Below are 8,007 nucleotides of genomic sequence, written 5' to 3'. Positions count from 1 at the left end.
TCATATCCCTGTAAAAGAGTTAACAATGCTAGTTTACAGCACTTTGAGAGAGGTAACATTGTAATTATTCTCAAGATCAAAGTCTTAAAAGGAGGAAGATGTCTGCTAAATGTCTTTGGAAAATCAAATCCTTTAAAGAATCTCAGACAGTCCCAAGGCATTAAAAATCTGGAAAATCTCATATTATGAATCTATATGGGGAAGGAAATACAGATAATTGAAATGATAGAATCATTAAATAATACATAATTTATTCTTATTAAATACAAGAAATCAAGAAAGGCACAGCTCATTACAGCTCACAAGATCTTAGTTTCTCTAAAAATATATATTAGTCCCATACCAGAAAAATAACAAAAATATTTTGAGTAGAAAATATTTTATATATATATATATAAATTTCCCTAAATATTGCTATACAATGGAATAACTTGCTAAACACCAACTGCTTACAGAAGCTGTTTCCTACATTTAATTGTAAATATTTTAAAATATTCTATTCCTTTTCAAAAACTGCAGATTTGAATAGAAATTCAGAAAAATTAAAATGGTGCACAGGGTACTCATAAAAACATAAGCCTCTGAATGTAAATGTGTGCTGTAATGGACTTCCAGTTTCTTTATCCTTGGCAGACATGATGTGGGTGTGTTATGTGAGCAGTCTCAGCTTTGGAACAGGACTTCTTCAATATGGCAGGCTACAGAAACAGAATTTTCTCCTTCTGTTTTCACAGTATCATCTTCTGTTCTTTTCACGAGTTCTTTCCCCCATCTTTAACATTTGTTTTTGATTCACTGTGATAGACAGTAGGATTAGTGAAAGACAAAAGGAAGAATCCAGTGGAAGGCTTATTACAAATAACATATTCCAAATTAACCAACCTCAAGCTGTTGTATGCGGGCCACTGGTGGTTGCAAGGTCCCAGTGGGAGATGTGCAAGCTGTCTGTTGAGCTCTAGTGCCAAGTGTTACCAGTCAAACATTTGATGATGTTGCATGGTGGTCCAATGGAAATGTTGACAGATGACTGATGTTTGTGATCCAAAATGTTTTGGAACCAGTGTTCAAAGCACCTTTGTAAAGGTTAGAAGAAATTGGCAGTGTATCTATGCATCATCAAATGAATCAGCAATCTACAATCTGCACTAGAAATCCATGTCAATTGAGGGGCAACAAGCAATAGTTCGTCTGTCACAGTTTATGCCAGAGAGAGGTGCTGATAAAATCTCAGTTATACAAGCAAAAAGGCACTTTTGTTAACTTATTTAATGTGTTTTGGATTATGTCATGCTAGAAAAAGTCTAAGTTTGCAGGTAGAAGACAGAATTTATGCTGTGGGGTTCAAGGACAGCGTGCCTTCAAAGCTTTCAAGTTGTAGATCTGGTGCAAGGAAGCATGAGCATGTTCTTTGCTTCTTTGCCATACTAATTAAGGGTGTCATCAAACAAATTTCCCACATGACAACACTTTAAAGCCAACAACTGCTATTCTTCATGTTCTTAGTTACTGGTGACACTGGGATCTGTCTGACTCCAAGCCGCTTTCAACTAACCTCACAGTGTTTGTCTTCTGCTGTGATACTTGCTATTGCCTAAGTTTTTTCCCCTGTAAAACTCTTCAAATTCAATGAAGCACGCCAAAATCTTGCAAATCTTATAAAAATGCCATTATTCTTTAATACTACAGTATTAAAGGCAAGCTTGTTTATGGAGAAAGATTTCTCAAGGTTTCCACTTCCAGAGTGCAACACGTAAAATGTTGCCTGTCTTTCTTGCTAAAAGCATTGTCCTTAGGAACTGTATGGACCTTGTAAGTCTAGAAATGAACTATAGCATTATGTAATACTGGATAACTTACTTGAAAAATCCAGCCTACACTAGTTGCTAAAAGTCAATCAGATTTAGAATAATGTGGTTCCCAATCCAGTATCCTCTCCCCAATAATAACCAATAAACAATAACACAATTTTCATAGCTTTTTAATATGGAAGTCTTTCAGTACTTCTGGTCATTTTTGTCACTCATATCTCAACCTTCTGGTACTCTTGATATATCATTATTCCTGTTGAATGGTCTGAACTATAGAGGTGCTTTATTAATGGTATTAATATATTAATGGTATTAATGATATCATCTACATCATTCCATATGGATCCTAAGGTTCTGTCTGCTTCTGGGACACCCTCTCTACACAAATTGCTGAGAATTGGGTAAGAGATGTTAGCCCAAGTCCCATTGTAGAACGGTGCATGAGAAAAGAAATCACCGTCACATGTAGTGTTGCATAAATATCAAACACTCAGTGATCTTAAAAAGTGAACTCCAGTGAACTAGAGGAGGTGGGGCTGGAGAGATGAGGGTGCAAGCACAAGATTGTACTTCCTGTCTTCTGTGGATAAACAGTTTAAGCTTTTAATTTCCTGTTATAATTCTCACACCATCTTGGCTGTGGCAAGAGGACCAATGTAATATTCCAGTCATTCAGTTTCTTGTGACCCACTGTTTGGCTCTGACACCTTGGCTTGCACATCCACCACCTTATATTTCCAGATGGTCTCCTGTATCAGTTCTGGACATGTCTGCTTATCTTTTGAGATAGAATAAGCCAAGACAAATCAATTCAGTCTGTTAAAGCCAGGAAAGTGACACTTTCTGCTAGAACAAAATAAAATGATAAGTGAGAAATTTTAAAAGAAAAAAAATATGTTATTTCTACAACAGAAATGTCCCTGATTTTATCAAATATACTTGTACGTTTGTGTGAGTCTGGAGGCAATTTGATTAGGAGGGAATAAGACAACTATATTTTGCTTGTAAATTAGGATGATGCTTAGTATGAGTAGATACATTGATGGAGAAAGACATGACATTGTAGCATAGCAGGAATGTATTTATTTGAGTTATGACATATCTCATTGATAACAGCAACACATCATACAGAAGAGAGCGGATGATCCTGACTAACAAAGTGTCAACAGCTTCTTTTGAAATTGATAGGAATGGGCTTCAAAGTCAGGCTCCTAGGATAGAGATTAACTGTTAGACAGCCACATATTTTGACCTTATTTATAGGCAGATAGGGAACTGATGTCTTGTTATAATTGTTGAAGTTGCATATAAATGAAGACAGAAATCACTACTGGTCACTCCCACACAAAGCAGAAAGTCTAGAATGTGGATGGTGGATTCTTTTCTGCTGTTAATTGTGTACTCATTTACTTCTGAAAAAACATTATATAGAAAGAGAGGAATATTTTTGCACATTTTAACCACGTTCAGACTAATGATAGGTGAATAATGATCCAGTTCAGATAAATCCTTCTCTTGGAGACATGTCCAAAACTCAAATTTCCTTATATGTTTTTCCTTTTCTTCTTCTCCTTGCAAATCTTCTCCAAATCTCCAGAAAGATAGATCTTAATTTGTAAATCCTTTGTGATTTCACTCATGTCCTTCCTGCCTCTGAAAATTTCTTTATTGTAGATTCCTCAAAGCTATAACACTTTCTTTGTGAGGCTACCCTCTCAGTCTAATGATTCTTCTTGTTTTTAGCTCGAGTCCACGGATATGCTGGGCTAGCGGCTCTTCCTCATCAAGTCAGGAAGAGTTTACACTAACAACAACAAAACCAAAGAAGATTAAAGCAAAAAAAAAACCAAAATCAAAACCCCCTCATTGCTTTATTTCCTATCAGTCATCCTCAACCTAGTTTTGGTACTCACACCCTGATAAACTGGCATATTTAATTATTGTATTCCTACACGGTGCAGCATTTCCCGTTGCATTATGCTTTGACCTACACTGACCGCTTTTCTTTCCCTCTGGAATCTTCAGACATTTCCCTTTTTCTCTCAACTTGTTTGTCTAATTCAAGTTGCATATCTCTATTTTTTTTTTTTTAATTCTCCATTCTCCAGGGAAACTTCCCCACCCTTCCTTATGAGTTTGATCATAATAGTGGAACATTGGCTAAAGAAAATGAATTGCGTAAAAATCCACACTGAACTTTACATCCTCTCTAGAAGTCCCCATAAAACAGAATTCCAAAACTGAAGAAAACCCCACCCGAAACCCCAGACCCTGGAATACTAACAGCTCTCCCAAATCCAACAGTGCTTAACTTAGCCTTGAATGTGAAGTCACACAGAAGTAAATATTCCAGCTCACTGCCAAAGTGCTTCCCATGGATCCTGTCTGGTCAGTATAAAGAAGAAATTGTCTCAGATCCCTTCAAATTTATCCTACGTGTTCCAAAGTCATGTTGATGGACAGAAAGGAGTATGTCACATACAGTTAACAGCAAAAATGTGACCTAACAGAGCTAACTGAAGTGATACTGAGAACACTAGCACCTAACCAGGGCACCAAAGCACTCGGTGCAGCTTGTTTTCTGGCAAGTTAGGTGGGTTTTGTAGCCCCTACTGATCTCTGAACTTACCCTAATGTGTCCCCTTGTGCTAGATGTAGCAGAGATAGCAGTTTGGTCTTGCAAGAACAATCTTTTCCAACCCTGCATGTCCCATAGGAGGGCATCTCAACACCAGCCAGATCTGTTTGCTCAGTCATTCCCTTTTTAAGCATTGCACCAGTTTTAAACTTGCTCTGTGACAGCAGCTGAAAGCCTTAGTTGGCTTGCAGAGCAAGCCTAAAATGCAGTTAATAACTTATCTACTGTGATGGGAAAGATAAATGTTGCCCTGTACATAAACAGCTCAGCAAGGCAGATTCAGGACATTTATAAGTCTAGACTTTTGTACCACACCTATTGCCATGTAATCTGATTGGGAATTTTTCAAATCCTTGGTTTCTCTAATACTGATTTACATTTTAGTGGAGGGAGCTGTGAATGTGTTCTGTCTTAGCTTATTGGTTTTGAATGTTGAAATTACTTCTCCTGAATGGCCCAGTAAGCAAGCAGGAGGAATAAATTTTGATCGCACTATGCCACCTGTATTCCTGACAGCTTAATTTGTTAATGTCAAGTCTGCAGGCACTAAACAAATGCTTACGAAAGTCTTGACTATCTGATGAAGGGCACTGGCTAGTATGATGCAATTAGCTGAGCTCATCGATTATGATGGACAGCTGGAGCTCTCTTTTTTTTCTTTTTTTTTTTTTTTTTTTTTCTGAAAGAGCTTAATCAAAGGCATCAGAATAATAGAAGCTCTCTAAATGAGAAAGGCAGTGAACTAAGACAGTTAATTAGATTTTTTTTGAGATTTTTATGTTTATTATACTTCCCATTTGTCCTTGACATTTAAGTCTTGACCACAAATGAGCCTAACTGTACCATTGATTTCTCTTCAATCAAAAAGAGTTTTAATTTGCATAATAAGCTAAAAGTATCTGTATGAAACTAAGACTTGTAATAAGGTGAAAAAATTAATTCTCACAGTTTTGTGGGATTTTCATGCCCTCTGTCAACAGCAATGGTGTTTGAAAGTCACTTTTACATACAATAAGCATTGGTTTTCAGGTTTTTTTTAGTAATTTTTTTGTGATTTTGACCCTGGACAACTGATGGATGTAGTAGAATAACAAAGCAATTCCCTTTGACAGGAGGCACAATACCAGCTAACCCGGCTTGTCTGTCAGCAACAGGGCTGGCTGAGCAGCTGGCCGCTGTCCCACTGCCAGGAAATGCTGACAGCAACAGCTACACCATTTCAGCTGCTGACTGGCTCCATAGTGAGTCTCGATGGCTAATGAACTGCGTAAGTGCTACCCTCATCTGTCCAGATCTGAGGAAAAAGAACAGCAGCTTTGGGACATTGGCTGCTTTGAGAGAGACCCTGTGCCATAGAAAGTTTCATTGCTGGTGTGTGGGTCATGCTCTGTCTGTGGTGACTTTCTATAATGTGGTACCACACATCAACCACGCTTCGTTTTCAGGTAAAGCAGAATGAAAAAGGAGTTTAGGAGACACAGCTGGCACAAAGTGTTTTGCTATGAGAGCAGACAGCCACAATGGAGCCAAGAGACAGAGCAGTGTGCATGCATGTTGAAAATTGGCTGATTTAGTTGCCTATCCACACGTACAAATGAATCCTGGTAGTGCCTTAATTGCCAAGCTGTTAGCTATGCAGTCAGGCAGCTCCAGATCAAGCCAGTCCCTTCAATTTTAGACACTTGCTTTCATAGCTGGGAGGAAATCCATGTTGCTCTGTCCCTGTTTATTAAGCTAGTAGAGATCTGAATGTGTACGCATGCGGACAGGCATTTTGTAAAACTCCAAACAGATCAGTCCTACGAGGCCACCGTCCTTAGGCACACATGCTTTGTGGATGACCAGAAGCAGCTGTTTCTTCTCTGGTGTCTTAGGCAGACTTTATCTGGAACAGGAAAAACTGTCTGCCTTTGACAAGAATCAGAAACATTACTTGGTAGCTTTTTCTAAGTAGTAGAAAGTTATTGACTTCAATCAGGTTGTTCACAAACTTGAGGGTTCTGGAGCACAAGTCTGATGAGGAGCGGCTGAGGGAGCTGGGGCTGTTCAGCCTGGAGAAAAGAAGGCTGAGGGGAGACCTTATCGCTGTCTGCAACTACCTGAAAGGAGGTTGTAGCATGGAGGGTGTTGGACTTTTCTCCCAAGTAGCGAGTGACAGGACAAGAGAAATTGGCCTCAAGTTGCACCAGGGGAGGCTTAGATTGGATATTAGGAAAAAATCCTTCACAGAAAGGGTTGTCAGGCATTGGAACAGGCTGCCCAGGGAAGTGGTGGAGTCACCATCCCTGTAGGTGTTTAAAAGGTGTTTAGACGAGGTTCTTAGGGACATGGTTTAGTGCAAGAGTTGGGTTAGGTTATAGTTGGACTCAAAGATCGTGAGGGTCTCTTCCAACTGAAATGATTCTTTGATTCTATGACGTGCAGATCTACTGCATGTTGCTGTTGATGGTACAAGCTACTGCTTTGGAAGAAAACTTCCTGTGATGTCCCCTCAATTGTGTGTTGGAAGTCCATTTGGAGAAATAGTGGACTGTTTAGATACCTTTGGAAATGTCTCCTTGGATTTCTCCAAGCTTTGCACTAAACTCAGATGATTCTTCTGGCTAAGCTGAGAATACCTTTTTGAGAAATTGCTCTTCATAATTAAGGATGTTTTTAGGCTTGGTTTTTGAGTTCAAAGTGTTTAAAAACCCTAATAAATGGGTCAGCCATGTGGGTCTGTAACTGCAGGCTATGTGGCTGGCTGGCATAACAGCCTTGCAGCCTATGATAAGCATGGATGGGTTCCATGTGGACTCCAGCTTCAATGCTCCCCTTCTCTTCCCACAGAAGAGAATGTGCTGTGCTGGGCTGTGTGAATGAAGCAAATCCAGTCAAGCTACCATCTACAGCATAGATGCCCTCAGGACCAGTTGACTCACCCATACAGAGGCAAGGAAATAACAAACCAGCTGCTTTGCCAGTCATTTAATTCTACACAGTGAGGTATAATCAGACTTTTCAGGTTCTATATTTATTTTAAAAGCATTGCCAGGGGATGTATCCATGTCCTCCTGACTGAAAATCTGCTATACCATTCCATCACAGACAATGTATCCCTATAGCATCACCCATTGCCTTGTTAATGATGAGAAGTCCAAATGAGGCTTGTATAGCCTGTATCATTCTGGTAACTCTTGCCAAATGTGCAGAAGACAAAGCACTTTAAATATTTTTTATACCACTAATCTAATGGTAAAAAATACATCCTGTCAAAAGTCCTGGTATGGAGACAATGGTAAACCCACTAACACTTTGACACCATTCCCATTGTGGTTTCCAAGAAAACCAACCACCTTCTTTAGTGAATATCACTAGTTTCCATAGTTGAGAAATTACTGCTAGCTGCCAGAAAGTTTTCTTCACTTCTCATTTAGGTTTAATTCTTATGTGCAGCTGCAAAAACTCCTTTCATGCCCCTATTTTCTATTCTCTGGTTTCCTTAGTTGTCAAACACAGGTAGAGCTTTAAGATTGCTTTCTGTTATAGCAGTCTTTCATGATTTTCTTTCCATAGTTCCAG

The sequence above is a fragment of the Streptopelia decaocto genome (genome assembly GCF_964273445.1).
Source record: "Streptopelia decaocto genome assembly, chromosome: 3".
Classification (NCBI taxonomy): Eukaryota; Metazoa; Chordata; class Aves; order Columbiformes; family Columbidae; genus Streptopelia; species Streptopelia decaocto.
The sequence above is the reverse complement of the archived record's forward strand: the minus strand, read 5'-3'. Positions refer to the sequence as shown.